Below are 27,033 nucleotides of genomic sequence, written 5' to 3'. Positions count from 1 at the left end.
TGTGTCGTGTGTCAAGCGAGAAAAGTATGAGTAAGGCTTCATTCAAGTGGTCTGCCATAGCAGTTCAGACGTCTTTTGTCCCGTCTGTGTGTGTCCTGTATATTATATATTTACAACTTTTTCACATACATTTTATTTTATTTCCATCAACTCATCTTCAAAACACTCTCCGCAACCCGCCTCACCAATGTATATTTATAAAAAAGATTATTTACCTCAGATCTGTAATCCTCCAAGAGATAGCCAGAAACTCCAAGAAGCTAGCCTGAAACTAGCCAGAAGCTAATCCAGAAGCTAGTTCAGAAGCTAGTTAGCTCCTTTATGGCAAATCGTAATATTCAGCATACCACAACGGTTGTGGTCATCAGATAGCCTTTAGCTCGAAAATCTATCGCCAGTTCTGTACGGCGGCAGCGCGGCTCGAACGGAACATACCGGACCAATTTTCTCTCCATGTCCCTGGACATCATACCCCGGATCTCACAGCTAGCTAGCTGCTATCCGTGTGACCATCGGAGCTAGCAAGCTCCGTCAATCACTCCTGAGTTCCATCAATCACACCTGGGCTGCAGTCACCTATCCGGACCCGTTTACTGCCTTCGCGGAGCCCCACCGGGCTTTCACAACTGGACTGCCGACGTTATCTACCCGAAGGAGTTATTCGGCCGGCTCCTCCGTCGCGACGTTACCTGAACGCCCATCTGCGGCCTGCTAACCGTTTAGCTGTCTTACCGGCGCTATCTGAATAGACAATCGGACAATTTTTTAATTATTATTTTTTTAATTATTTTTTTATTATTATTATTATTATTTTCTTCTTGGGCCTCTATAACTTATAATTCTATTTGTTTTATGTTCTGTTGTTGTTGTGTTGATTTGGATTAATCCCCATCTACCCACGGATACCCCCACTAATCTACTGACGGAACGTAAGGGGTGGCTAACAGACCTCCATCCTATGCTAGCTTGCTACCGATGCCCTGGCTAGCTGTCTAAATCACCACCCAACCCTCCACTCACCGGACCCTTTTGATCACTCGACTAAGCATGCCTATCCTTACATGTCATATGTCTTGTCCATTTCTGTTCTGGTTAGTGTTTATTGGCTTATTTCACTGTAGAGCCTCTAGTCCTGCTCACTATACCTTATCCAACCTATTAGTTCCACCACCCACACATGCAATGACATCTCCTGGTTTCAACGATGTTTCTAGAGACAATATCTCTCTCTTCATCACTCAATACCTAGGTTTACCTCCACTGTATTCAAATCCTGCCATACATTTGTCTGTACATTATACCTTGATGCTATTTTATCGCCCCCAGAAACCTCCTTTTACTCTATGTTCCAGACGTTCTAGACGACCAATTCTCATAGCTTTTAGCCGTACCCTTATTCTACTCCTCCTATGTTCCTCTGGCGATGTAGAGGTGAATCCAGGCCCTGCAGTGCCTAGCTCCACTCCTATTCCCCAGGCGCTCTCTTTTGACGACTTCTGTAACCGTAATAGCCTTGGTTTCATGCATGTTAACATTAGAAGCCTCCTCCCTAAGTTTGTTCTATTCACTGCTTTAGCACACTCTGCCAACCCGGATGTTCTAGCTGTGTCTGAATCCTGGCTTAGGAAGACCACCAAAAATTCTGAAGTTTTAATTCCAAACTACAACATTTTCAGACAAGATAGAACTGCCAAAGGGGGCGGTGTTGCAATCTACTGCAAAGATAGCCTGCAGAGTTCTGTCCTACTATCCAGGTCTGTACCCAAACAATTTGAACTTCTACTTTTAAAATCCACCTCTCTAAAAACAAGTCTCTCACCGTTGCCGCCTGCTATAGACCACCCTCTGCCCCCAGCTGTGCTCTGGACACCATATGTGAACTGATTGCCCCCCATCTATCTTCAGAGTTCGTGCTGCTAGGCGACCTAAACTGGAACATGCTTAACACCCCAGCCATCCTACAATCTAAACTTGATGCCCTCAATCTCACACAAATAATCAATGAACCTACCAGGTACCTCCCCAAAACCTTAAACACGGGCACCCTCATAGATATCATCCTAACCAACTTCCCCTCTAAATACACCTCTGCTGTCTTCAACCAAGATCTCAGCGATCACTGCCTCATTGCCTGCATCCGTAATGGGTCAGCGGTCAAACGACCTCCACTCATCACTGTAAAACGCTCCCTGAAACACTTCTGCGAGCAGGCCTTTCTAATCGACCTGGCCGGGGTATCCTGGAAGGATATTGATCTCATCCCGTCAGTAGAGGATGCCTGGATATTTTTTAAAAATGCCTTCCTAACCATCTTAAATAAACATGCCCCATTCAAGAAATTTAGAACCAGGAACAGATATAGCCCTTGGTTCTCCCCAGACCTGACTGCCCTTAACCAACACAAAAACATCCTATGGCGTTCTGCATTAGCATCGAACAGCCCCCGTGATATGCAGCTGTTCAGGGAAGCTAGAAATCATTATACACAGGCAGTTAGAAAAGCCAAGGCTAGCTTTTTCAAGCAGAAATTTGCTTCCTGCAACACTAACTCAAAAAAGTTCTGGGACACTGTAAAGTCCATGGAGAATAAGAACACCTCCTCCCAGCTGCCCACTGCACTGAAGATAGGAAACACTGTCACCACTGATAAATCCACCATAATTGAGAATTTCAATAAGCATTTTTCTACGGCTGGCCATGCTTTCCACCTGGCTACTCCTACCCCGGACAACAGCACTGCACCCCCAACAGCAACTCGCCCAAGCCTTCCCCATTTCTCCTTCTCCCAAATCCATTCAGCTGATGTTCTGAAAGAGCTGCAAAATCTGGACCCCTACAAATCAGCCGGGCTAGACAATCTGGACCCTTTCTTTCTAAAATTATCTGCCGAAATTGTTGCCACCCCTATTACTAGCCTGTTCAACCTCTCTTTCGTGTCGTCTGAGATTCCCAAAGATTGGAAAGCAGCTGCGGTCATCCCCCTCTTCAAAGGGGGGGACACTCTTGACCCAAACTGCTACAGACCTATATCTATCCTACCGTGCCTTTCTAAGGTCTTCGAAAGCCAAGTCAACAAACAGATTACCGACCATTTCGAATCTCACCATACCTTCTCTGCTATGCAATCTGGTTTCAGAGCTGGTCATGGGTGCACCTCAGCCACGCTCAAGGTCCTAAACGATATCTTAACCGCCATCGATAAGAAACATTACTGTGCAGCCGTATTCATTGATCTGGCCAAGGCTTTCGACTCTGTCAATCACCATATCCTCATCGGCAGACTCGACAGCCTTGGTTTCTCAAATGATTGCCTCGCCTGGTTCACCAACTACTTCTCTGATAGAGTTCAGTGTGTCAATCGGAGGGTCTGCTGTCCGGACCTCTGGCAGTCTCTATGGGGGTGCCACAGGGTTCAATTCTTGGACCGACTCTCTTCTCTGTATACATCAATGAGGTCGCTCTTGCTGCTGGTGAGTCCCTGATCCACCTCTACGCAGACGACACCATTCTGTATACTTCCGGCCCTTCTTTGGACACTGTGTTAACAACCCTCCAGGCAAGCTTCAATGCCATACAACTCTCCTTCCGTGGCCTCCAATTGCTCTTAAATACAAGTAAAACTAAATGCATGCTCTTCAACCGATCGCTACCTGCACCTACCCGCCTGTCCAACATCACTACTCTGGACGGCTCTGACTTAGAATACGTGGACAACTACAAATACTTAGGTGTCTGGTTAGACTGTAAACTCTCCTTCCAGACCCATATCAAACATCTCCAATCCAAAGTTAAATCTAGAATTGGCTTCCTATTTCGCAACAAAGCATCCTTCACTCATGCTGCCAAACATACCCTTGTAAAACTGACCATCCTACCAATCCTCGACTTTGGCGATGTCATTTACAAAATAGCCTCCAATACCCTACTCAACAAATTGGATGCAGTCTATCACAGTGCAATCCGTTTTATCACCAAAGCCCCATATACTACCCACCATTGCGACCTGTACGCTCTCGTTGGCTGGCCCTCGCTTCATACTCGTCGCCAAACCCACTGGCTCCATGTCATCTACAAGACCCTGCTAGGTAAAGTCCCCCCTTATCTCAGCTCGCTGGTCACCATAGCATCTCCCACCTGTAGCACACGCTCCAGCAGGTATATCTCTCTAGTCACCCCCAAAGACCAATTCTTTCTTTGGCCGCCTCTCCTTCCAGTTCTCTGCTGCCAATGACTGGAACGAACTACAAAAATCTCTGAAACTGGAAACACTTATCTCCCTCACTAGCTTTAAGCACCAACTGTCAGAGCAGCTCACAGATTACTGCACCTGTACATAGCCCACCTATAATTTAGCCCAAACAACTACCTCTTTCCCAACTGTATTTAATTTTTATTTATTTATTTATTTTGCTCCTTTGCACCCCATTATTTTTTTATTTCTACTTTGCACATTCTTCCATTGCAAAACTACCATTCCAGTATTTTACTTGCTATATTGTATTTACTTTGCCATCATGGCCTTTTTTGCCTTTACCTCCCCTTCTCACCTCATTTGCTCACATTGTATATAGACTTGTTTATACTGCATTATTGACTGTATGTTTGTTTTTACTCCATGTGTAACTCTGTGTCGTTTTATCTGTCGAACTGCTTTGCTTTATCTTGGCCAGGGTCGCAATTGTAAATGAGAACTTGTTCTCAACTTGCCTACTGGTTAATAAAGGTAAAATAAAAAATAAAAAAAAATAAAATCTCTTGGTGCACTATGTTAAGTGAAAGTGAGTCTGATTAACAGCTGTTGCATTTTCACCATTTAGATAAGCATCTTTGTGTCACTCAAAAAGTGGAAGAAATTGCATATACTGTAGAAATAATTTGTAGCACAGATTGTTGGATGAAATACAAACTAACCTTGCTTACTTATTTCAAAGCAAGGGCACATATTTCAGCCTTGTGGGAAAAAACGGACAAAGAGTTGACGAAAAGCTTACAGCACCTGGTATTCCCAGGCGGTCTCCCATCCAAGTACTAACCAGGCCCGACCCTGCTTAGCTTCCGAGATCAGACGAGATCAGGCGTACTCAGGCCGGTGTGGTCGTAAGCGAGAAACTATCTCTTGGTGCACTATGTTAAGTGAAAGTGAGTCTGATTAACAGCTGTTGCATTTTCACCATTTAGATAAGCATCTTTGTGTCACTCAAAAAGTGGAAGAAATTGCATATACTGTAGAAATAATTTGTAGCACAGATTGTTGGATGAAATACAAACTAACCTTGCTTACTTATTTCAAAGCAAGGGCACATATTTCAGCCTTGTGGGAAAAAACGGACAAAGAGTTGACGAAAAGCTTACAGCACCTGGTATTCCCAGGCGGTCTCCCATCCAAGTACTAACCAGGCCCGACCCTGCTTAGCTTCCGAGATCAGACGAGATCAGGCGTACTCAGGCCGGTGTGGTCGTAAGCGAGAAACTATCTCTTGGTGCACTATGTTAAGTGAAAGTGAGTCTGATTAACAGCTGTTGCATTTTCACCATTTAGATAAGCATCTTTGTGTCACTCAAAAAGTGGAAGAAATTGCATATACTGTAGAAATAATTTGTAGCACAGATTGTTGGATGAAATACAAACTAACCTTGCTTACTTATTTCAAAGCAAGGGCACATATTTCAGCCTTGTGGGAAAAAACGGACAAAGAGTTGACGAAAAGCTTACAGCACCTGGTATTCCCAGGCGGTCTCCCATCCAAGTACTAACCAGGCCCGACCCTGCTTAGCTTCCGAGATCAGACGAGATCAGGCGTACTCAGGCCGGTGTGGTCGTAAGCGAGAAACTATCTCTTGGTGCACTATGTTAAGTGAAAGTGAGTCTGATTAACAGCTGTTGCATTTTCACCATTTAGATAAGCATCTTTGTGTCACTCAAAAAGTGGAAGAAATTGCATATACTGTAGAAATAATTTGTAGCACAGATTGTTGGATGAAATACAAACTAACCTTGCTTACTTATTTCAAAGCAAGGGCACATATTTCAGCCTTGTGGGAAAAAACGGACAAAGAGTTGACGAAAAGCTTACAGCACCTGGTATTCCCAGGCGGTCTCCCATCCAAGTACTAACCAGGCCCGACCCTGCTTAGCTTCCGAGATCAGACGAGATCAGGCGTACTCAGGCCGGTGTGGTCGTAAGCGAGAAACTATCTCTTGGTGCACTATGTTAAGTGAAAGTGAGTCTGATTAACAGCTGTTGCATTTTCACCATTTAGATAAGCATCTTTGTGTCACTCAAAAAGTGGAAGAAATTGCATATACTGTAGAAATAATTTGTAGCACAGATTGTTGGATGAAATACAAACTAACCTTGCTTACTTATTTCAAAGCAAGGGCACATATTTCAGCCTTGTGGGAAAAAACGGACAAAGAGTTGACGAAAAGCTTACAGCACCTGGTATTCCCAGGCGGTCTCCCATCCAAGTACTAACCAGGCCCGACCCTGCTTAGCTTCCGAGATCAGACGAGATCAGGCGTACTCAGGCCGGTGTGGTCGTAAGCGAGAAACTATCTCTTGGTGCACTATGTTAAGTGAAAGTGAGTCTGATTAACAGCTGTTGCATTTTCACCATTTAGATAAGCATCTTTGTGTCACTCAAAAAGTGGAAGAAATTGCATATACTGTAGAAATAATTTGTAGCACAGATTGTTGGATGAAATACAAACTAACCTTGCTTACTTATTTCAAAGCAAGGGCACATATTTCAGCCTTGTGGGAAAAAACGGACAAAGAGTTGACGAAAAGCTTACAGCACCTGGTATTCCCAGGCGGTCTCCCATCCAAGTACTAACCAGGCCCGACCCTGCTTAGCTTCCGAGATCAGACGAGATCAGGCGTACTCAGGCCGGTGTGGTCGTAAGCGAGAAACTATCTCTTGGTGCACTATGTTAAGTGAAAGTGAGTCTGATTAACAGCTGTTGCATTTTCACCATTTAGATAAGCATCTTTGTGTCACTCAAAAAGTGGAAGAAATTGCATATACTGTAGAAATAATTTGTAGCACAGATTGTTGGATGAAATACAAACTAACCTTGCTTACTTATTTCAAAGCAAGGGCACATATTTCAGCCTTGTGGGAAAAAACGGACAAAGAGTTGACGAAAAGCTTACAGCACCTGGTATTCCCAGGCGGTCTCCCATCCAAGTACTAACCAGGCCTGATCCTGTCTGATCTCGGAAGCTAAGCAGGGTCAGGCCTGGTTAGTACTTGGATGGGAGACCGCCTGGGAATACCAGGTGCTGTAAGCTTTTCGTCAACTCTTTGTCCGTTTTTTCCCACAAGGCTGAAATATGTGCCCTTGCTTTGAAATAAGTAAGCAAGGTTAGTTTGTATTTCATCCAACAATCTGTGCTACAAATTATTTCTACAGTATATGCAATTTCTTCCACTTTTTGAGTGACACAAAGATGCTTATCTAAATGGTGAAAATGCAACAGCTGTTAATCAGACTCACTTTCACTTAACATAGTGCACCAAGAGATAGTTTCTCGCTTACGACCACACCGGCCTGAGTACGCCTGATCTCGTCTGATCTCGGAAGCTAAGCAGGGTCGGGCCTGGTTAGTACTTGGATGGGAGACCGCCTGGGAATACCAGGTGCTGTAAGCTTTTCGTCAACTCTTTGTCCGTTTTTTCCCACAAGGCTGAAATATGTGCCCTTGCTTTGAAATAAGTAAGCAAGGTTAGTTTGTATTTCATCCAACAATCTGTGCTACAAATTATTTCTACAGTATATGCAATTTCTTCCACTTTTTGAGTGACACAAAGATGCTTATCTAAATGGTGAAAATGCAACAGCTGTTAATCAGACTCACTTTCACTTAACATAGTGCACCAAGAGATAGTTTCTCGCTTACGACCACACCGGCCTGAGTACGCCTGATCTCGTCTGATCTCGGAAGCTAAGCAGGGTCGGGCCTGGTTAGTACTTGGATGGGAGACCGCCTGGGAATACCAGGTGCTGTAAGCTTTTCGTCAACTCTTTGTCCGTTTTTTCCCACAAGGCTGAAATATGTGCCCTTGCTTTGAAATAAGTAAGCAAGGTTAGTTTGTATTTCATCCAACAATCTGTGCTACAAATTATTTCTACAGTATATGCAATTTCTTCCACTTTTTGAGTGACACAAAGATGCTTATCTAAATGGTGAAAATGCAACAGCTGTTAATCAGACTCACTTTCACTTAACATAGTGCACCAAGAGATAGTTTCTCGCTTACGACCACACCGGCCTGAGTACGCCTGATCTCGTCTGATCTCGGAAGCTAAGCAGGGTCGGGCCTGGTTAGTACTTGGATGGGAGACCGCCTGGGAATACCAGGTGCTGTAAGCTTTTCGTCAACTCTTTGTCCGTTTTTTCCCACAAGGCTGAAATATGTGCCCTTGCTTTGAAATAAGTAAGCAAGGTTAGTTTGTATTTCATCCAACAATCTGTGCTACAAATTATTTCTACAGTATATGCAATTTCTTCCACTTTTTGAGTGACACAAAGATGCTTATCTAAATGGTGAAAATGCAACAGCTGTTAATCAGACTCACTTTCACTTAACATAGTGCACCAAGAGATAGTTTCTCGCTTACGACCACACCGGCCTGAGTACGCCTGATCTCGTCTGATCTCGGAAGCTAAGCAGGGTCGGGCCTGGTTAGTACTTGGATGGGAGACCGCCTGGGAATACCAGGTGCTGTAAGCTTTTCGTCAACTCTTTGTCCGTTTTTTCCCACAAGGCTGAAATATGTGCCCTTGCTTTGAAATAAGTAAGCAAGGTTAGTTTGTATTTCATCCAACAATCTGTGCTACAAATTATTTCTACAGTATATGCAATTTCTTCCACTTTTTGAGTGACACAAAGATGCTTATCTAAATGGTGAAAATGCAACAGCTGTTAATCAGACTCACTTTCACTTAACATAGTGCACCAAGAGATAGTTTCTCGCTTACGACCACACCGGCCTGAGTACGCCTGATCTCGTCTGATCTCGGAAGCTAAGCAGGGTCGGGCCTGGTTAGTACTTGGATGGGAGACCGCCTGGGAATACCAGGTGCTGTAAGCTTTTCGTCAACTCTTTGTCCGTTTTTTCCCACAAGGCTGAAATATGTGCCCTTGCTTTGAAATAAGTAAGCAAGGTTAGTTTGTATTTCATCCAACAATCTGTGCTACAAATTATTTCTACAGTATATGCAATTTCTTCCACTTTTTGAGTGACACAAAGATGCTTATCTAAATGGTGAAAATGCAACAGCTGTTAATCAGACTCACTTTCACTTAACATAGTGCACCAAGAGATAGTTTCTCGCTTACGACCACACCGGCCTGAGTACGCCTGATCTCGTCTGATCTCGGAAGCTAAGCAGGGTCGGGCCTGGTTAGTACTTGGATGGGAGACCGCCTGGGAATACCAGGTGCTGTAAGCTTTTTGTCAACTCTTTGTCCGTTTTTTCCCACAAGGCTGAAATATGTGCCCTTGCTTTGAAATAAGTAAGCAAGGTTAGTTTGTATTTCATCCAACAATCTGTGCTACAAATTATTTCTACAGTATATGCAATTTCTTCCACTTTTTGAGTGACACAAAGATGCTTATCTAAATGGTGAAAATGCAACAGCTGTTAATCAGACTCACTTTCACTTAACATAGTGCACCAAGAGATTATTTTTTTTTATTTTTATTTTACCTTTATTTAACCAGGTAGGCAAGTTGAGAACAAGTTCTCATTTACAATTGCGACCTGGCCAAGATAAAGCAAAGCAGTTCGACAGATAAAACGACACAGAGTTACACATGGAGTAAAAACAAACATACAGTCAATAATGCAGTATAAACAAGTCTATATACAATGTGAGCAAATGAGGTGAGAAGGGAGGTAAAGGCAAAAAAGGCCATGATGGCAAAGTAAATACAATATAGCAAGTAAAATACTGGAATGGTAGTTTTGCAATGGAAGAATGTGCAAAGTAGAAATAAAAAATAATGGGGTGCAAAGGAGCAAAATAAATAAATAAATAAAAATTAAATACAGTTGGGAAAGAGGTAGTTGTTTGGGCTAAATTTTAGGTGGGCTATGTACAGGTGCAGTAATCTGTGAGCTGCTCTGACAGTTGGTGCTTAAAGCTAGTGAGGGAGATAAGTGTTTCCAGTTTCAGAGATTTTTGTAGTTCGTTCCAGTCATTGGCAGCAGAGAACTGGAAGGAGAGGCGGCCAAAGAAAGAATTGGTCTTGGGGGTGACTAGAGAGATATACCTGCTGGAGCGTGTGCTACAGGTGGGAGATGCTATGGTGACCAGCGAGCTGAGATAAGGGGGGACTTTACCTAGCAGGGTCTTGTAGATGACATGGAGCCAGTGGGTTTGGCGACGAGTATGAAGCGAGGGCCAGCCAACGAGAGCGTACAGGTCGCAATGGTGGGTAGTATATGGGGCTTTGGTGATAAAACGGATTGCACTGTGATAGACTGCATCCAATTTGTTGAGTAGGGTATTGGAGGCTATTTTGTAAATGACATCGCCAAAGTCGAGGATTGGTAGGATGGTCAGTTTTACAAGGGTATGTTTGGCAGCATGAGTGAAGGATGCTTTGTTGCGAAATAGGAAGCCAATTCTAGATTTAACTTTGGATTGGAGATGTTTGATATGGGTCTGGAAGGAGAGTTTACAGTCTAACCAGACACCTAAGTATTTGTAGTTGTCCACGTATTCTAAGTCAGAGCCGTCCAGAGTAGTGATGTTGGACAGGCGGGTAGGTGCAGGTAGCGATCGGTTGAAGAGCATGCATTTAGTTTTACTTGTATTTAAGAGCAATTGGAGGCCACGGAAGGAGAGTTGTATGGCATTGAAGCTTGCCTGGAGGGTTGTTAACACAGTGTCCAAAGAAGGGCCGGAAGTATACAGAATGGTGTCGTCTGCGTAGAGGTGGATCAGGGACTCACCAGCAGCAAGAGCGACCTCATTGATGTATACAGAGAAGAGAGTCGGTCCAAGAATTGAACCCTGTGGCACCCCCATAGAGACTGCCAGAGGTCCGGACAGCAGACCCTCCGACTTGACACACTGAACTCTATCAGAGAAGTAGTTGGTGAACCAGGCGAGGCAATCATTTGAGAAACCAAGGCTGTCGAGTCTGCCGATGAGGATATGGTGATTGACAGAGTCGAAAGCCTTGGCCAGATCAATGAATACGGCTGCACAGTAATGTTTCTTATCGATGGCGGTTAAGATATCGTTTAGGACCTTGAGCGTGGCTGAGGTGCACCCATGACCAGCTCTGAAACCAGATTGCATAGCAGAGAAGGTATGGTGAGATTCGAAATGGTCGGTAATCTGTTTGTTGACTTGGCTTTCGAAGACCTTAGAAAGGCACGGTAGGATAGATATAGGTCTGTAGCAGTTTGGGTCAAGAGTGTCCCCCCCTTTGAAGAGGGGGATGACCGCAGCTGCTTTCCAATCTTTGGGAATCTCAGACGACACGAAAGAGAGGTTGAACAGGCTAGTAATAGGGGTGGCAACAATTTCGGCAGATAATTTTAGAAAGAAAGGGTCCAGATTGTCTAGCCCGGCTGATTTGTAGGGGTCCAGATTTTGCAGCTCTTTCAGAACATCAGCTGAATGGATTTGGGAGAAGGAGAAATGGGGAAGGCTTGGGCGAGTTGCTGTTGGGGGTGCAGTGCTGTTGTCCGGGGTAGGAGTAGCCAGGTGGAAAGCATGGCCAGCCGTAGAAAAATGCTTATTGAAATTCTCAATTATGGTGGATTTATCAGTGGTGACAGTGTTTCCTATCTTCAGTGCAGTGGGCAGCTGGGAGGAGGTGTTCTTATTCTCCATGGACTTTACAGTGTCCCAGAACTTTTTTGAGTTAGTGTTGCAGGAAGCAAATTTCTGCTTGAAAAAGCTAGCCTTGGCTTTTCTAACTGCCTGTGTATAATGATTTCTAGCTTCCCTGAACAGCTGCATATCACGGGGGCTGTTCGATGCTAATGCAGAACGCCATAGGATGTTTTTGTGTTGGTTAAGGGCAGTCAGGTCTGGGGAGAACCAAGGGCTATATCTGTTCCTGGTTCTAAATTTCTTGAATGGGGCATGTTTATTTAAGATGGTTAGGAAGGCATTTTTAAAAAATATCCAGGCATCCTCTACTGACGGGATGAGATCAATATCCTTCCAGGATACCCCGGCCAGGTCGATTAGAAAGGCCTGCTCGCAGAAGTGTTTCAGGGAGCGTTTTACAGTGATGAGTGGAGGTCGTTTGACCGCTGACCCATTACGGATGCAGGCAATGAGGCAGTGATCGCTGAGATCTTGGTTGAAGACAGCAGAGGTGTATTTAGAGGGGAAGTTGGTTAGGATGATATCTATGAGGGTGCCCGTGTTTAAGGTTTTGGGGAGGTACCTGGTAGGTTCATTGATTATTTGTGTGAGATTGAGGGCATCAAGTTTAGATTGTAGGATGGCTGGGGTGTTAAGCATGTTCCAGTTTAGGTCGCCTAGCAGCACGAACTCTGAAGATAGATGGGGGGCAATCAGTTCACATATGGTGTCCAGAGCACAGCTGGGGGCAGAGGGTGGTCTATAGCAGGCGGCAACGGTGAGAGACTTGTTTTTAGAGAGGTGGATTTTTAAAAGTAGAAGTTCAAATTGTTTGGGTACAGACCTGGATAGTAGGACAGAACTCTGCAGGCTATCTTTGCAGTAGATTGCAACACCGCCCCCTTTGGCAGTTCTATCTTGTCTGAAAATGTTGTAGTTTGGAATTAAAACTTCAGAATTTTTGGTGGTCTTCCTAAGCCAGGATTCAGACACAGCTAGAACATCCGGGTTGGCAGAGTGTGCTAAAGCAGTGAATAGAACAAACTTAGGGAGGAGGCTTCTAATGTTAACATGCATGAAACCAAGGCTATTACGGTTACAGAAGTCGTCAAAAGAGAGCGCCTGGGGAATAGGAGTGGAGCTAGGCACTGCAGGGCCTGGATTCACCTCTACATCGCCAGAGGAACATAGGAGGAGTAGAATAAGGGTACGGCTAAAAGCTATGAGAATTGGTCGTCTAGAACGTCTGGAACATAGAGTAAAAGGAGGTTTCTGGGGGCGATAAAATAGCATCAAGGTATAATGTACAGACAAATGTATGGCAGGATTTGAATACAGTGGAGGTAAACCTAGGTATTGAGTGATGAAGAGAGAGATATTGTCTCTAGAAACATCGTTGAAACCAGGAGATGTCATTGCATGTGTGGGTGGTGGAACTAATAGGTTGGATAAGGTATAGTGAGCAGGACTAGAGGCTCTACAGTGAAATAAGCCAATAAACACTAACCAGAACAGAAATGGACAAGACATATTGACATTAAGGATAGGCATGCTTAGTCGAGTGATCAAAAGGGTCCGGTGAGTGGAGAGGTTGGTTGGTGATTTAGACAGCTAGCCAGGGCATCGGTAGCAAGCTAGCATAGGATGGAGGTCTGTTAGCCACCCCTTACGTTCCGTCAGTAGATTAGTGGGGTTCCGTGTGGTAGAGGGGATTAATCCAAATCACACAACAACAACAAAAATAAAAACAATAGATATAGTTATAGAGGCCCAAGAAGAAAATATAATAATAATAATTAAAAAAATAATTAAAAAAAATAATAATTAAAAAATTGTCCGATTGTCTATTCAGATAGCAGCCGGTAAGACAGCTAACGGTTAGCAGGCCGCAGATGGGCGTTCAGGTAACGTCGCGACGGAGGAGCCGGCCGAATAACTCCTTCGGGTAGATAACGTCGGCAGTCCAGTTGTGAAGGCCCGGTGGGGCTCCGCGAAGGCAGTAAAACGGGTCCGGATAGGTGACTGCAGCCCAGGTGTGATTGATGGAACTCAGGAGTGATTGACGGAGCTTGCTAGCTCCGATGGTCACACGGATAGCAGCTAGCTAGCTGTGAGATCCGGGTATGAATGTCCAGGGACATGGAGAGAAAAATTGGTCCGGTATGTTCCGTTCCGAGCCGCGCTGCGCCGTACAGAACTGGCGATAGATTTTCGAGCTAAAGGATAGCTGATGACCACAAACCGTGGTTAGCTGAATATTAACGATTTGCCAGTAAAGGAGCTAACTAGCTTCTGAACTAGCTTCTGGATTAGCTTCTGGCTAGTTTCAGGCTAGCTTCTTGGAGTTTCTGGCTAGCTTCTTGGAGGATTACAGATCTGAGGTAAATAATACTTTTTTATAAATATACATTGGTGAGGCGGGTTGCAGGAGAGTGTTTTGAAGATGAGTTGATGGAAAATAAAAATAAAATGTATGTGAAAAAGTTGTAAATATATATATATACAGGACACGACAAGACGAGGACAAAAGACGTCTGAACTGCTATGCCACCTTGGAGGCATTACCTCCATAGTTTCTCGCTTACGACCACACCGGCCTGAGTACGCCTGATCTCGTCTGATCTCGGAAGCTAAGCAGGGTCGGGCCTGGTTAGTACTTGGATGGGAGACCGCCTGGGAATACCAGGTGCTGTAAGCTTTTCGTCAACTCTTTGTCCGTTTTTTCCCACAAGGCTGAAATATGTGCCCTTGCTTTGAAATAAGTAAGCAAGGTTAGTTTGTATTTCATCCAACAATCTGTGCTACAAATTATTTCTACAGTATATGCAATTTCTTCCACTTTTTGAGTGACACAAAGATGCTTATCTAAATGGTGAAAATGCAACAGCTGTTAATCAGACTCACTTTCACTTAACATAGTGCACCAAGAGATAGTTTCTCGCTTACGACCACACCGGCCTGAGTACGCCTGATCTCGTCTGATCTCGGAAGCTAAGCAGGGTCGGGCCTGGTTAGTACTTGGATGGGAGACCGCCTGGGAATACCAGGTGCTGTAAGCTTTTTGTCAACTCTTTGTCCGTTTTTTCCCACAAGGCTGAAATATGTGCCCTTGCTTTGAAATAAGTAAGCAAGGTTAGTTTGTATTTCATCCAACAATCTGTGCTACAAATTATTTCTACAGTATATGCAATTTCTTCCACTTTTTGAGTGACACAAAGATGCTTATCTAAATGGTGAAAATGCAACAGCTGTTAATCAGACTCACTTTCACTTAACATAGTGCACCAAGAGATAGTTTCTCGCTTACGACCACACCGGCCTGAGTACGCCTGATCTCGTCTGATCTCGGAAGCTAAGCAGGGTCGGGCCTGGTTAGTACTTGGATGGGAGACCGCCTGGGAATACCAGGTGCTGTAAGCTTTTTGTCAACTCTTTGTCCGTTTTTTCCCACAAGGCTGAAATATGTGCCCTTGCTTTGAAATAAGTAAGCAAGGTTAGTTTGTATTTCATCCAACAATCTGTGCTACAAATTATTTCTACAGTATATGCAATTTCTTCCACTTTTTGAGTGACACAAAGATGCTTATCTAAATGGTGAAAATGCAACAGCTGTTAATCAGACTCACTTTCACTTAACATAGTGCACCAAGAGATAGTTTCTCGCTTACGACCACACCGGCCTGAGTACGCCTGATCTCGTCTGATCTCGGAAGCTAAGCAGGGTCGGGCCTGGTTAGTACTTGGATGGGAGACCGCCTGGGAATACCAGGTGCTGTAAGCTTTTCGTCAACTCTTTGTCCGTTTTTTCCCACAAGGCTGAAATATGTGCCCTTGCTTTGAAATAAGTAAGCAAGGTTAGTTTGTATTTCATCCAACAATCTGTGCTACAAATTATTTCTACAGTATATGCAATTTCTTCCACTTTTTGAGTGACACAAAGATGCTTATCTAAATGGTGAAAATGCAACAGCTGTTAATCAGACTCACTTTCACTTAACATAGTGCACCAAGAGATAGTTTCTCGCTTACGACCACACCGGCCTGAGTACGCCTGATCTCGTCTGATCTCGGAAGCTAAGCAGGGTCGGGCCTGGTTAGTACTTGGATGGGAGACCGCCTGGGAATACCAGGTGCTGTAAGCTTTTCGTCAACTCTTTGTCCGTTTTTTCCCACAAGGCTGAAATATGTGCCCTTGCTTTGAAATAAGTAAGCAAGGTTAGTTTGTATTTCATCCAACAATCTGTGCTACAAATTATTTCTACAGTATATGCAATTTCTTCCACTTTTTGAGTGACACAAAGATGCTTATCTAAATGGTGAAAATGCAACAGCTGTTAATCAGACTCACTTTCACTTAACATAGTGCACCAAGAGATAGTTTCTCGCTTACGACCACACCGGCCTGAGTACGCCTGATCTCGTCTGATCTCGGAAGCTAAGCAGGGTCGGGCCTGGTTAGTACTTGGATGGGAGACCGCCTGGGAATACCAGGTGCTGTAAGCTTTTCGTCAACTCTTTGTCCGTTTTTTCCCACAAGGCTGAAATATGTGCCCTTGCTTTGAAATAAGTAAGCAAGGTTAGTTTGTATTTCATCCAACAATCTGTGCTACAAATTATTTCTACAGTATATGCAATTTCTTCCACTTTTTGAGTGACACAAAGATGCTTATCTAAATGGTGAAAATGCAACAGCTGTTAATCAGACTCACTTTCACTTAACATAGTGCACCAAGAGATAGTTTCTCGCTTACGACCACACCGGCCTGAGTACGCCTGATCTCGTCTGATCTCGGAAGCTAAGCAGGGTCGGGCCTGGTTAGTACTTGGATGGGAGACCGCCTGGGAATACCAGGTGCTGTAAGCTTTTTGTCAACTCTTTGTCCGTTTTTTCCCACAAGGCTGAAATATGTGCCCTTGCTTTGAAATAAGTAAGCAAGGTTAGTTTGTATTTCATCCAACAATCTGTGCTACAAATTATTTCTACAGTATATGCAATTTCTTCCACTTTTTGAGTGACACAAAGATGCTTATCTAAATGGTGAAAATGCAACAGCTGTTAATCAGACTCACTTTCACTTAACATAGTGCACCAAGAGATAGTTTCTCGCTTACGACCACACCGGCCTGAGTACGCCTGATCTCGTCTGATCTCGGAAGCTAAGCAGGGTCGGGCCTGGTTAGTACTTGGATGGGAGACCGCCTGGGAATACCAGGTGCTGTAAGCTTTTCGTCAACTCTTTGTCCGTTTTTTCCCACAAGGCTGAAATATGTGCCCTTGCTTTGAAATAAGTAAGCAAGGTTAGTTTGTATTTCATCCAACAATCTGTGCTACAAATTATTTCTACAGTATATGCAATTTCTTCCACTTTTTGAGTGACACAAAGATGCTTATCTAAATGGTGAAAATGCAACAGCTGTTAATCAGACTCACTTTCACTTAACATAGTGCACCAAGAGATAGTTTCTCGCTTACGACCACACCGGCCTGAGTACGCCTGATCTCGTCTGATCTCGGAAGCTAAGCAGGGTCGGGCCTGGTTAGTACTTGGATGGGAGACCGCCTGGGAATACCAGGTGCTGTAAGCTTTTCGTCAACTCTTTGTCCGTTTTTTCCCACAAGGCTGAAATATGTGCCCTTGCTTTGAAATAAGTAAGCAAGGTTAGTTTGTATTTCATCCAACAATCTGTGCTACAAATTATTTCTACAGTATATGCAATTTCTTCCACTTTTTGAGTGACACAAAGATGCTTATCTAAATGGTGAAAATGCAACAGCTGTTAATCAGACTCACTTTCACTTAACATAGTGCACCAAGAGATAGTTTCTCGCTTACGACCACACCGGCCTGAGTACGCCTGATCTCGTCTGATCTCGGAAGCTAAGCAGGGTCGGGCCTGGTTAGTACTTGGATGGGAGACCGCCTGGGAATACCAGGTGCTGTAAGCTTTTTGTCAACTCTTTGTCCGTTTTTTCCCACAAGGCTGAAATATGTGCCCTTGCTTTGAAATAAGTAAGCAAGGTTAGTTTGTATTTCATCCAACAATCTGTGCTACAAATTATTTCTACAGTATATGCAATTTCTTCCACTTTTTGAGTGACACAAAGATGCTTATCTAAATGGTGAAAATGCAACAGCTGTTAATCAGACTCACTTTCACTTAACATAGTGCACCAAGAGATAGTTTCTCGCTTACGACCACACCGGCCTGAGTACGCCTGATCTCGTCTGATCTCGGAAGCTAAGCAGGGTCGGGCCTGGTTAGTACTTGGATGGGAGACCGCCTGGGAATACCAGGTGCTGTAAGCTTTTTGTCAACTCTTTGTCCGTTTTTTCCCACAAGGCTGAAATATGTGCCCTTGCTTTGAAATAAGTAAGCAAGGTTAGTTTGTATTTCATCCAACAATCTGTGCTACAAATTATTTCTACAGTATATGCAATTTCTTCCACTTTTTGAGTGACACAAAGATGCTTATCTAAATGGTGAAAATGCAACAGCTGTTAATCAGACTCACTTTCACTTAACATAGTGCACCAAGAGATAGTTTCTCGCTTACGACCACACCGGCCTGAGTACGCCTGATCTCGTCTGATCTCGGAAGCTAAGCAGGGTCGGGCCTGGTTAGTACTTGGATGGGAGACCGCCTGGGAATACCAGGTGCTGTAAGCTTTTCGTCAACTCTTTGTCCGTTTTTTCCCACAAGGCTGAAATATGTGCCCTTGCTTTGAAATAAGTAAGCAAGGTTAGTTTGTATTTCATCCAACAATCTGTGCTACAAATTATTTCTACAGTATATGCAATTTCTTCCACTTTTTGAGTGACACAAAGATGCTTATCTAAATGGTGAAAATGCAACAGCTGTTAATCAGACTCACTTTCACTTAACATAGTGCACCAAGAGATAGTTTCTCGCTTACGACCACACCGGCCTGAGTACGCCTGATCTCGTCTGATCTCGGAAGCTAAGCAGGGTCGGGCCTGGTTAGTACTTGGATGGGAGACCGCCTGGGAATACCAGGTGCTGTAAGCTTTTTGTCAACTCTTTGTCCGTTTTTTCCCACAAGGCTGAAATATGTGCCCTTGCTTTGAAATAAGTAAGCAAGGTTAGTTTGTATTTCATCCAACAATCTGTGCTACAAATTATTTCTACAGTATATGCAATTTCTTCCACTTTTTGAGTGACACAAAGATGCTTATCTAAATGGTGAAAATGCAACAGCTGTTAATCAGACTCACTTTCACTTAACATAGTGCACCAAGAGATAGTTTCTCGCTTACGACCACACCGGCCTGAGTACGCCTGATCTCGTCTGATCTCGGAAGCTAAGCAGGGTCGGGCCTGGTTAGTACTTGGATGGGAGACCGCCTGGGAATACCAGGTGCTGTAAGCTTTTCGTCAACTCTTTGTCCGTTTTTTCCCACAAGGCTGAAATATGTGCCCTTGCTTTGAAATAAGTAAGCAAGGTTAGTTTGTATTTCATCCAACAATCTGTGCTACAAATTATTTCTACAGTATATGCAATTTCTTCCACTTTTTGAGTGACACAAAGATGCTTATCTAAATGGTGAAAATGCAACAGCTGTTAATCAGACTCACTTTCACTTAACATAGTGCACCAAGAGATAGTTTCTCGCTTACGACCACACCGGCCTGAGTACGCCTGATCTCGTCTGATCTCGGAAGCTAAGCAGGGTCGGGCCTGGTTAGTACTTGGATGGGAGACCGCCTGGGAATACCAGGTGCTGTAAGCTTTTCGTCAACTCTTTGTCCGTTTTTTCCCACAAGGCTGAAATATGTGCCCTTGCTTTGAAATAAGTAAGCAAGGTTAGTTTGTATTTCATCCAACAATCTGTGCTACAAATTATTTCTACAGTATATGCAATTTCTTCCACTTTTTGAGTGACACAAAGATGCTTATCTAAATGGTGAAAATGCAACAGCTGTTAATCAGACTCACTTTCACTTAACATAGTGCACCAAGAGATAGTTTCTCGCTTACGACCACACCGGCCTGAGTACGCCTGATCTCGTCTGATCTCGGAAGCTAAGCAGGGTCGGGCCTGGTTAGTACTTGGATGGGAGACCGCCTGGGAATACCAGGTGCTGTAAGCTTTTTGTCAACTCTTTGTCCGTTTTTTCCCACAAGGCTGAAATATGTGCCCTTGCTTTGAAATAAGTAAGCAAGGTTAGTTTGTATTTCATCCAACAATCTGTGCTACAAATTATTTCTACAGTATATGCAATTTCTTCCACTTTTTGAGTGACACAAAGATGCTTATCTAAATGGTGAAAATGCAACAGCTGTTAATCAGACTCACTTTCACTTAACATAGTGCACCAAGAGATAGTTTCTCGCTTACGACCACACCGGCCTGAGTACGCCTGATCTCGTCTGATCTCGGAAGCTAAGCAGGGTCGGGCCTGGTTAGTACTTGGATGGGAGACCGCCTGGGAATACCAGGTGCTGTAAGCTTTTCGTCAACTCTTTGTCCGTTTTTTCCCACAAGGCTGAAATATGTGCCCTTGCTTTGAAATAAGTAAGCAAGGTTAGTTTGTATTTCATCCAACAATCTGTGCTACAAATTATTTCTACAGTATATGCAATTTCTTCCACTTTTTGAGTGACACAAAGATGCTTATCTAAATGGTGAAAATGCAACAGCTGTTAATCAGACTCACTTTCACTTAACATAGTGCACCAAGAGATAGTTTCTCGCTTACGACCACACCGGCCTGAGTACGCCTGATCTCGTCTGATCTCGGAAGCTAAGCAGGGTCGGGCCTGGTTAGTACTTGGATGGGAGACCGCCTGGGAATACCAGGTGCTGTAAGCTTTTCGTCAACTCTTTGTCCGTTTTTTCCCACAAGGCTGAAATATGTGCCCTTGCTTTGAAATAAGTAAGCAAGGTTAGTTTGTATTTCATCCAACAATCTGTGCTACAAATTATTTCTACAGTATATGCAATTTCTTCCACTTTTTGAGTGACACAAAGATGCTTATCTAAATGGTGAAAATGCAACAGCTGTTAATCAGACTCACTTTCACTTAACATAGTGCACCAAGAGATAGTTTCTCGCTTACGACCACACCGGCCTGAGTACGCCTGATCTCGTCTGATCTCGGAAGCTAAGCAGGGTCGGGCCTGGTTAGTACTTGGATGGGAGACCGCCTGGGAATACCAGGTGCTGTAAGCTTTTCGTCAACTCTTTGTCCGTTTTTTCCCACAAGGCTGAAATATGTGCCCTTGCTTTGAAATAAGTAAGCAAGGTTAGTTTGTATTTCATCCAACAATCTGTGCTACAAATTATTTCTACAGTATATGCAATTTCTTCCACTTTTTGAGTGACACAAAGATTTTTTTATTTTTTTATTTTACCTTTATTTAACCAGGTAGGCAAGTTGAGAACAAGTTCTCATTTACAATTGCGACCTGGCCAAGATAAAGCAAAGCAGTTCGACAGATAAAACGACACAGAGTTACACATGGAGTAAAAACAAACATACAGTCAATAATGCAGTATAAACAAGTCTATATACAATGTGAGCAAATGAGGTGAGAAGGGAGGTAAAGGCAAAAAAAAGGCCATGATGGCAAAGTAAATACAATATAGCAAGTAAAATACTGGAATGGTAGTTTTGCAATGGAAGAATGTGCAAAGTAGAAATAAAAAAAATAATGGGGTGCAAAGGAGCAAAATAAATAAATAAATACAAATTAAATACAGTTGGGAAAGAGGTAGTTGTTTGGGCTAAATTATAGGTGGGCTATGTACAGGTGCAGTAATCTGTGAGCTGCTCTGACAGTTGGTGCTTAAAGCTAGTGAGGGAGATAAGTGTTTCCAGTTTCAGAGATTTTTGTAGTTCGTTCCAGTCATTGGCAGCAGAGAACTGGAAGGAGAGGCGGCCAAAGAAAGAATTGGTCTTGGGGGTGACTAGAGAGATATACCTGCTGGAGCGTGTGCTACAGGTGGGAGATGCTATGGTGACCAGCGAGCTGAGATAAGGGGGGACTTTACCTAGCAGGGTCTTGTAGATGACATGGAGCCAGTGGGTTTGGCGACGAGTATGAAGCGAGGGCCAGCCAACGAGAGCGTACAGGTCGCAATGGTGGGTAGTATATGGGGCTTTGGTGATAAAACGGATTGCACTGTGATAGACTGCATCCAATTTGTTGAGTAGGGTATTTGAGGCTATTTTGTAAATGACATCGCCAAAGTCGAGGATTGGTAGGATGGTCAGTTTTACAAGGGTATGTTTGGCAGCATGAGTGAAGGATGCTTTGTTGCGAAATAGGAAGCCAATTCTAGATTTAACTTTGGATTGGAGATGTTTGATATGGGTCTGGAAGGAGAGTTTACAGTCTAACCAGACACCTAAGTATTTGTAGTTGTCCACGTATTCTAAGTCAGAGCCGTCCAGAGTAGTGATGTTGGACAGGCGGGTAGGTGCAGGTAGCGATCGGTTGAAGAGCATGCATTTAGTTTTACTTGTATTTAAGAGCAATTGGAGGCCACGGAAGGAGAGTTGTATGGCATTGAAGCTTGCCTGGAGGGTTGTTAACACAGTGTCCAAAGAAGGGCCGGAAGTATACAGAATGGTGTCGTCTGCGTAGAGGTGGATCAGGGACTCACCAGCAGCAAGAGCGACCTCATTGATGTATACAGAGAAGAGAGTCGGTCCAAGAATTGAACCCTGTGGCACCCCCATAGAGACTGCCAGAGGTCCGGACAGCAGACCCTCCGACTTGACACACTGAACTCTATCAGAGAAGTAGTTGGTGAACCAGGCGAGGCAATCATTTGAGAAACCAAGGCAGTCGAGTCTGCCGATGAGGATATGGTGATTGACAGAGTCGAAAGCCTTGGCCAGATCAATGAATACGGCTGCACAGTAATGTTTCTTATCGATGGCGGTTAAGATATCGTTTAGGACCTTGAGCGTGGCTGAGGTGCACCCATGACCAGCTCTGAAACCAGATTGCATAGCAGAGAAGGTATGGTGAGATTCGAAATGGTCGGTAATCTGTTTGTTGACTTGGCTTTCGAAGACCTTAGAAAGGCACGGTAGGATAGATATAGGTCTGTAGCAGTTTGGGTCAAGAGTGTCCCCCCCTTTGAAGAGGGGGATGACCGCAGCTGCTTTCCAATCTTTGGGAATCTCAGACGACACGAAAGAGAGGTTGAACAGGCTAGTAATAGGGGTGGCAACAATTTCGGCAGATAATTTTAGAAAGAAAGGGTCCAGATTGTCTAGCCCGGCTGATTTGTAGGGGTCCAGATTTTGCAGCTCTTTCAGAACATCAGCTGAATGGATTTGGGAGAAGGAGAAATGGGGAAGGCTTGGGCGAGTTGCTGTTGGGGGTGCAGTGCTGTTGTCCGGGGTAGGAGTAGCCAGGTGGAAAGCATGGCCAGCCGTAGAAAATTGCTTATTGAAATTCTCAATTATGGTGGATTTATCAGTGGTGACAGTGTTTCCTATCTTCAGTGCAGTGGGCAGCTGGGAGGAGGTGTTCTTATTCTCCATGGACTTTACAGTGTCCCAGAACTTTTTTGAGTTAGTGTTGCAGGAAGCAAATTTCTGCTTGAAAAAGCTAGCCTTGGCTTTTCTAACTGCCTGTGTATAATGATTTCTAGCTTCCCTGAACAGCTGCATATCACGGGGGCTGTTCGATGCTAATGCAGAACGCCAAAGATGCATATCTAAATGGTGAAAATGCAACAGCTGTTAATCAGACTCACTTTCACTTAACATAGTGCACCAAGAGATAGTTTCTCTCTTACGACCACACCGGCCTGAGTACGCCTGATCTCGTCTGATCTCGGAAGCTAAGCAGGGTCGGGCCTGGTTAGTACTTGGATGGGAGACCGCCTGGGAATACCAGGTGCTGTAAGCTTTTCGTCAACTCTTTGTCCGTTTTTTCCCACAAGGCTGAAATATGTGCCCTTGCTTTGAAATAAGTAAGCAAGGTTAGTTTGTATTTCATCCAACAATCTGTGCTACAAATTATTTCTACAGTATATGCAATTTCTTCCACTTTTTGAGTGACACAAAGATGCATATCTAAATGGTGAAAATGCAACAGCTGTTAATCAGACTCACTTTCACTTAACATAGTGCACCAAGAGATAGTTTCTTGCTTACGACCACACCGGCCTGAGTACGCCTGATCTCGTCTGATCTCGGAAGCTAAGCAGGGTCGGGCCTGGTTAGTACTTGGATGGGAGACCGCCTGGGAATAACAGGTGCTGTAAGCTTTTCGTCAAATCTTTGTCCGTTTTTTCCCACAAGGCTGAAATATGTGCCCTTGCTTTGAAATAAGTAAGCAAGGTTAGTTTGTATTTCATCCAACAATCTGTGCTACAAATTATTTCTACAGTATATGCAATTTCTTCCACTTTTTGAGTGAAACAAAGATGCTTATCTAAATGGTGAAAATGCAATAGCTGTTAATCAGACTCACTTTCACTTTACATAGTGGACCAAGAGATAGTTTCTTGCTTACGACCACACCGGCCTGAGTACGCCTGATCTCGTCTGATCTCGGAAGCTAAGCAGGGTCGGGCCTGGTTAGTACTTGGATGGGAGACCGCCTGGGAATACCAGGTGCTGTAAGCTTTTCGTCAACTCTTTGTCCGTTTTTTCCCACAAGGCTGAAATATGTGCCCTTGCTTTGAAATAAGTAAGCAAGGTTAGTTTGTATTTCATCCAACAATCTGTGCTACAAATTATTTCTACAGTATATGCAATTTCTTCCACTTTTTGAGTGACACAAAGATGCATATCTAAATGGTGAAAATGCAACAGCTGTTAATCAGACTCACTTTCACTTAACATAGTGCACCAAGAGATAGTTTCTCGCTTACGACCACACCGGCCTGAGTACGCCTGATCTCGTCTGATCTCGGAAGCTAAGCAGGGTCGGGCCTGGTTAGTACTTGGATGGGAGACCGCCTGGGAATACCAGGTGCTGTAAGCTTTTGTCAACTCTTTGTCCGTTTTTTCCCACAAGGCTGAAATATGTGCCCTTGCTTTGAAATAAGTAAGCAAGGTTAGTTTGTATTTCATCCAACAATCTGTGCTACAAATTATTTCTACAGTATATGCAATTTCTTCCACTTTTTGAGTGACACAAAGATGCTTATCTAAATGGTGAAAATGCAACAGCTGTTAATCAGACTCACTTTCACTTAACATAGTGCACCAAGAGATAGTTTCTCGCTTACGACCACACCGGCCTGAGTACGCCTGATCTCGTCTGATCTCGGAAGCTAAGCAGGGTCGGGCCTGGTTAGTACTTGGATGGGAGACCGCCTGGGAATACCAGGTGCTGTAAGCTTTTCGTCAACTCTTTGTCCGTTTTTTCCCACAAGGCTGAAATATGTGCCCTTGCTTTGAAATAAGTAAGCAAGGTTAGTTTGTATTTCATCCAACAATCTGTGCTACAAATTATTTCTACAGTATATGCAATTTCTTCCACTTTTTGAGTGACACAAAGATGCTTATCTAAATGGTGAAAATGCAACAGCTGTTAATCAGACTCACTTTCACTTAACATAGTGCACCAAGAGATAGTTTCTCGCTTACGACCACACCGGCCTGAGTACGCCTGATCTCGTCTGATCTCGGAAGCTAAGCAGGGTCGGGCCTGGTTAGTACTTGGATGGGAGACCGCCTGGGAATACCAGGTGCTGTAAGCTTTTCGTCAACTCTTTGTCCGTTTTTTCCCACAAGGCTGAAATATGTGCCCTTGCTTTGAAATAAGTAAGCAAGGTTAGTTTGTATTTCATCCAACAATCTGTGCTACAAATTATTTCTACAGTATATGCAATTTCTTCCACTTTTTGAGTGACACAAAGATGCTTATCTAAATGGTGAAAATGCAACAGCTGTTAATCAGACTCACTTTCACTTAACATAGTGCACCAAGAGATAGTTTCTCGCTTACGACCACACCGGCCTGAGTACGCCTGATCTCGTCTGATCTCGGAAGCTAAGCAGGGTCGGGCCTGGTTAGTACTTGGATGGGAGACCGCCTGGGAATACCAGGTGCTGTAAGCTTTTCGTCAACTCTTTGTCCGTTTTTTCCCACAAGGCTGAAATATGTGCCCTTGCTTTGAAATAAGTAAGCAAGGTTAGTTTGTATTTCATCCAACAATCTGTGCTACAAATTATTTCTACAGTATATGCAATTTCTTCCACTTTTTGAGTGACACAAAGATGCTTATCTAAATGGTGAAAATGCAACAGCTGTTAATCAGACTCACTTTCACTTTACATAGTGCACCAAGAGATAGTTTCTCGCTTACGACCACACCGGCCTGAGTACGCCTGATCTCGTCTGATCTCGGAAGCTAAGCAGGGTCGGGCCTGGTTAGTACTTGGATGGGAGACCGCCTGGGAATACCAGGTGCTGTAAGCTTTTCGTCAACTCTTTGTCCGTTTTTTCCCACAAGGCTGAAATATGTGCCCTTGCTTTGAAATAAGTAAGCAAGGTTAGTTTGTATTTCATCCAACAATCTGTGCTACAAATTATTTCTACAGTATATGCAATTTCTTCCACTTTTTGAGTGACACAAAGATGCTTATCTAAATGGTGAAAATGCAACAGCTGTTAATCAGACTCACTTTCACTTACATAGTGCACCAAGAGATAGTTTCTCGCTTACGACCACACCGGCCTGAGTACGCCTGATCTCGTCTGATCTCGGAAGCTAAGCAGGGTCGGGCCTGGTTAGTACTTGGATGGGAGACCGCCTGGGAATACCAGGTGCTGTAAGCTTTTCGTCAACTCTTTGTCCGTTTTTTCCCACAAGGCTGAAATATGTGCCCTTGCTTTGAAATAAGTAAGCAAGGTTAGTTTGTATTTCATCCAACAATCTGTGCTACAAATTATTTCTACAGTATATGCAATTTCTTCCACTTTTTGAGTGAAACAAAGATGCTTATCTAAATGGTGAAAATGCAATAGCTGTTAATCAGACTCACTTTCACTTTACATAGTGCACCAAGAGATAGTTTCTCGCTTACGACCACACCGGCCTGAGTACGCCTGATCTCGTCTGATCTCGGAAGCTAAGCAGGGTCGGGCCTGGTTAGTACTTGGATGGGAGACCGCCTGGGAATACCAGGTGCTGTAAGCTTTTCGTCAACTCTTTGTCCGTTTTTTCCCACAAGGCTGAAATATGTG

General features: G+C 43.8%; 41 non-coding genes across 41 annotated transcripts; 35 read left to right on the top strand and 6 right to left on the bottom strand.

The window, feature by feature from the left end:
- Positions 1-4,984: 4,984 nt before the first annotated feature.
- LOC116361151 (5S ribosomal RNA) lies at positions 4,985-5,103 on the bottom strand. Its single transcript, XR_004207341.1, has one exon. It is a non-coding gene; the product is annotated as a 5S ribosomal RNA (ribosomal RNA).
- A 242-nt stretch (positions 5,104-5,345) lies between these two features.
- On the bottom strand, positions 5,346-5,464 carry LOC116361149 (5S ribosomal RNA). The gene has a single exon (XR_004207339.1). It is a non-coding gene; the product is annotated as a 5S ribosomal RNA (ribosomal RNA).
- A 242-nt stretch (positions 5,465-5,706) lies between these two features.
- LOC116361148 (5S ribosomal RNA) lies at positions 5,707-5,825 on the bottom strand. Its single transcript, XR_004207338.1, has one exon. It is a non-coding gene; the product is annotated as a 5S ribosomal RNA (ribosomal RNA).
- A 242-nt stretch (positions 5,826-6,067) lies between these two features.
- LOC116361146 (5S ribosomal RNA) lies at positions 6,068-6,186 on the bottom strand. The gene has a single exon (XR_004207337.1). It is a non-coding gene; the product is annotated as a 5S ribosomal RNA (ribosomal RNA).
- Positions 6,187-6,428: 242 nt separating this feature from the next.
- On the bottom strand, positions 6,429-6,547 carry LOC116361145 (5S ribosomal RNA). Its single transcript, XR_004207336.1, has one exon. It is a non-coding gene; the product is annotated as a 5S ribosomal RNA (ribosomal RNA).
- Positions 6,548-6,789: 242 nt separating this feature from the next.
- On the bottom strand, positions 6,790-6,908 carry LOC116361144 (5S ribosomal RNA). The gene has a single exon (XR_004207335.1). It is a non-coding gene; the product is annotated as a 5S ribosomal RNA (ribosomal RNA).
- A 629-nt stretch (positions 6,909-7,537) lies between these two features.
- LOC116361215 (5S ribosomal RNA) lies at positions 7,538-7,656 on the top strand. Its single transcript, XR_004207396.1, has one exon. It is a non-coding gene; the product is annotated as a 5S ribosomal RNA (ribosomal RNA).
- Positions 7,657-7,898: 242 nt separating this feature from the next.
- LOC116361214 (5S ribosomal RNA) lies at positions 7,899-8,017 on the top strand. Its single transcript, XR_004207395.1, has one exon. It is a non-coding gene; the product is annotated as a 5S ribosomal RNA (ribosomal RNA).
- Positions 8,018-8,259: 242 nt separating this feature from the next.
- On the top strand, positions 8,260-8,378 carry LOC116361213 (5S ribosomal RNA). Its single transcript, XR_004207394.1, has one exon. It is a non-coding gene; the product is annotated as a 5S ribosomal RNA (ribosomal RNA).
- Positions 8,379-8,620: 242 nt separating this feature from the next.
- LOC116361212 (5S ribosomal RNA) lies at positions 8,621-8,739 on the top strand. Its single transcript, XR_004207393.1, has one exon. It is a non-coding gene; the product is annotated as a 5S ribosomal RNA (ribosomal RNA).
- A 242-nt stretch (positions 8,740-8,981) lies between these two features.
- Positions 8,982-9,100, top strand: LOC116361211 (5S ribosomal RNA). Its single transcript, XR_004207392.1, has one exon. It is a non-coding gene; the product is annotated as a 5S ribosomal RNA (ribosomal RNA).
- A 242-nt stretch (positions 9,101-9,342) lies between these two features.
- LOC116361209 (5S ribosomal RNA) lies at positions 9,343-9,461 on the top strand. The gene has a single exon (XR_004207390.1). It is a non-coding gene; the product is annotated as a 5S ribosomal RNA (ribosomal RNA).
- A 4,962-nt stretch (positions 9,462-14,423) lies between these two features.
- LOC116361208 (5S ribosomal RNA) lies at positions 14,424-14,542 on the top strand. Its single transcript, XR_004207389.1, has one exon. It is a non-coding gene; the product is annotated as a 5S ribosomal RNA (ribosomal RNA).
- Positions 14,543-14,784: 242 nt separating this feature from the next.
- On the top strand, positions 14,785-14,903 carry LOC116361207 (5S ribosomal RNA). Its single transcript, XR_004207388.1, has one exon. It is a non-coding gene; the product is annotated as a 5S ribosomal RNA (ribosomal RNA).
- Positions 14,904-15,145: 242 nt separating this feature from the next.
- LOC116361206 (5S ribosomal RNA) lies at positions 15,146-15,264 on the top strand. The gene has a single exon (XR_004207387.1). It is a non-coding gene; the product is annotated as a 5S ribosomal RNA (ribosomal RNA).
- Positions 15,265-15,506: 242 nt separating this feature from the next.
- LOC116361205 (5S ribosomal RNA) lies at positions 15,507-15,625 on the top strand. Its single transcript, XR_004207386.1, has one exon. It is a non-coding gene; the product is annotated as a 5S ribosomal RNA (ribosomal RNA).
- Positions 15,626-15,867: 242 nt separating this feature from the next.
- Positions 15,868-15,986, top strand: LOC116361204 (5S ribosomal RNA). Its single transcript, XR_004207385.1, has one exon. It is a non-coding gene; the product is annotated as a 5S ribosomal RNA (ribosomal RNA).
- A 242-nt stretch (positions 15,987-16,228) lies between these two features.
- LOC116361203 (5S ribosomal RNA) lies at positions 16,229-16,347 on the top strand. Its single transcript, XR_004207384.1, has one exon. It is a non-coding gene; the product is annotated as a 5S ribosomal RNA (ribosomal RNA).
- A 242-nt stretch (positions 16,348-16,589) lies between these two features.
- LOC116361202 (5S ribosomal RNA) lies at positions 16,590-16,708 on the top strand. Its single transcript, XR_004207383.1, has one exon. It is a non-coding gene; the product is annotated as a 5S ribosomal RNA (ribosomal RNA).
- A 242-nt stretch (positions 16,709-16,950) lies between these two features.
- LOC116361201 (5S ribosomal RNA) lies at positions 16,951-17,069 on the top strand. Its single transcript, XR_004207382.1, has one exon. It is a non-coding gene; the product is annotated as a 5S ribosomal RNA (ribosomal RNA).
- Positions 17,070-17,311: 242 nt separating this feature from the next.
- LOC116361200 (5S ribosomal RNA) lies at positions 17,312-17,430 on the top strand. The gene has a single exon (XR_004207381.1). It is a non-coding gene; the product is annotated as a 5S ribosomal RNA (ribosomal RNA).
- A 242-nt stretch (positions 17,431-17,672) lies between these two features.
- On the top strand, positions 17,673-17,791 carry LOC116361198 (5S ribosomal RNA). The gene has a single exon (XR_004207379.1). It is a non-coding gene; the product is annotated as a 5S ribosomal RNA (ribosomal RNA).
- A 242-nt stretch (positions 17,792-18,033) lies between these two features.
- LOC116361197 (5S ribosomal RNA) lies at positions 18,034-18,152 on the top strand. Its single transcript, XR_004207378.1, has one exon. It is a non-coding gene; the product is annotated as a 5S ribosomal RNA (ribosomal RNA).
- Positions 18,153-18,394: 242 nt separating this feature from the next.
- On the top strand, positions 18,395-18,513 carry LOC116361196 (5S ribosomal RNA). Its single transcript, XR_004207377.1, has one exon. It is a non-coding gene; the product is annotated as a 5S ribosomal RNA (ribosomal RNA).
- A 242-nt stretch (positions 18,514-18,755) lies between these two features.
- Positions 18,756-18,874, top strand: LOC116361195 (5S ribosomal RNA). The gene has a single exon (XR_004207376.1). It is a non-coding gene; the product is annotated as a 5S ribosomal RNA (ribosomal RNA).
- Positions 18,875-19,116: 242 nt separating this feature from the next.
- LOC116361194 (5S ribosomal RNA) lies at positions 19,117-19,235 on the top strand. Its single transcript, XR_004207375.1, has one exon. It is a non-coding gene; the product is annotated as a 5S ribosomal RNA (ribosomal RNA).
- Positions 19,236-19,477: 242 nt separating this feature from the next.
- Positions 19,478-19,596, top strand: LOC116361192 (5S ribosomal RNA). Its single transcript, XR_004207374.1, has one exon. It is a non-coding gene; the product is annotated as a 5S ribosomal RNA (ribosomal RNA).
- Positions 19,597-19,838: 242 nt separating this feature from the next.
- On the top strand, positions 19,839-19,957 carry LOC116361191 (5S ribosomal RNA). Its single transcript, XR_004207373.1, has one exon. It is a non-coding gene; the product is annotated as a 5S ribosomal RNA (ribosomal RNA).
- A 242-nt stretch (positions 19,958-20,199) lies between these two features.
- On the top strand, positions 20,200-20,318 carry LOC116361190 (5S ribosomal RNA). The gene has a single exon (XR_004207372.1). It is a non-coding gene; the product is annotated as a 5S ribosomal RNA (ribosomal RNA).
- Positions 20,319-20,560: 242 nt separating this feature from the next.
- Positions 20,561-20,679, top strand: LOC116361189 (5S ribosomal RNA). The gene has a single exon (XR_004207371.1). It is a non-coding gene; the product is annotated as a 5S ribosomal RNA (ribosomal RNA).
- A 242-nt stretch (positions 20,680-20,921) lies between these two features.
- LOC116361188 (5S ribosomal RNA) lies at positions 20,922-21,040 on the top strand. The gene has a single exon (XR_004207370.1). It is a non-coding gene; the product is annotated as a 5S ribosomal RNA (ribosomal RNA).
- Positions 21,041-23,620: 2,580 nt separating this feature from the next.
- On the top strand, positions 23,621-23,739 carry LOC116361155 (5S ribosomal RNA). The gene has a single exon (XR_004207345.1). It is a non-coding gene; the product is annotated as a 5S ribosomal RNA (ribosomal RNA).
- Positions 23,740-23,981: 242 nt separating this feature from the next.
- Positions 23,982-24,100, top strand: LOC116361157 (5S ribosomal RNA). Its single transcript, XR_004207347.1, has one exon. It is a non-coding gene; the product is annotated as a 5S ribosomal RNA (ribosomal RNA).
- Positions 24,101-24,342: 242 nt separating this feature from the next.
- Positions 24,343-24,461, top strand: LOC116361186 (5S ribosomal RNA). The gene has a single exon (XR_004207368.1). It is a non-coding gene; the product is annotated as a 5S ribosomal RNA (ribosomal RNA).
- A 242-nt stretch (positions 24,462-24,703) lies between these two features.
- Positions 24,704-24,822, top strand: LOC116361185 (5S ribosomal RNA). Its single transcript, XR_004207367.1, has one exon. It is a non-coding gene; the product is annotated as a 5S ribosomal RNA (ribosomal RNA).
- Positions 24,823-25,063: 241 nt separating this feature from the next.
- On the top strand, positions 25,064-25,182 carry LOC116361184 (5S ribosomal RNA). Its single transcript, XR_004207366.1, has one exon. It is a non-coding gene; the product is annotated as a 5S ribosomal RNA (ribosomal RNA).
- A 242-nt stretch (positions 25,183-25,424) lies between these two features.
- Positions 25,425-25,543, top strand: LOC116361183 (5S ribosomal RNA). Its single transcript, XR_004207365.1, has one exon. It is a non-coding gene; the product is annotated as a 5S ribosomal RNA (ribosomal RNA).
- Positions 25,544-25,785: 242 nt separating this feature from the next.
- Positions 25,786-25,904, top strand: LOC116361182 (5S ribosomal RNA). The gene has a single exon (XR_004207364.1). It is a non-coding gene; the product is annotated as a 5S ribosomal RNA (ribosomal RNA).
- Positions 25,905-26,146: 242 nt separating this feature from the next.
- LOC116361181 (5S ribosomal RNA) lies at positions 26,147-26,265 on the top strand. The gene has a single exon (XR_004207363.1). It is a non-coding gene; the product is annotated as a 5S ribosomal RNA (ribosomal RNA).
- A 241-nt stretch (positions 26,266-26,506) lies between these two features.
- On the top strand, positions 26,507-26,625 carry LOC116361180 (5S ribosomal RNA). Its single transcript, XR_004207362.1, has one exon. It is a non-coding gene; the product is annotated as a 5S ribosomal RNA (ribosomal RNA).
- Positions 26,626-26,867: 242 nt separating this feature from the next.
- Positions 26,868-26,986, top strand: LOC116361179 (5S ribosomal RNA). Its single transcript, XR_004207361.1, has one exon. It is a non-coding gene; the product is annotated as a 5S ribosomal RNA (ribosomal RNA).
- The last annotated feature ends 47 nt before the right edge of the window (positions 26,987-27,033 follow it).

Source organism: Oncorhynchus kisutch, unplaced genomic scaffold, assembly GCF_002021735.2.
Source record: "Oncorhynchus kisutch isolate 150728-3 unplaced genomic scaffold, Okis_V2 scaffold651, whole genome shotgun sequence".
In the NCBI taxonomy this organism is placed as follows: Eukaryota; Metazoa; Chordata; class Actinopteri; order Salmoniformes; family Salmonidae; genus Oncorhynchus; species Oncorhynchus kisutch.
This window is presented reverse-complemented; position numbering and strand designations above follow the sequence as displayed.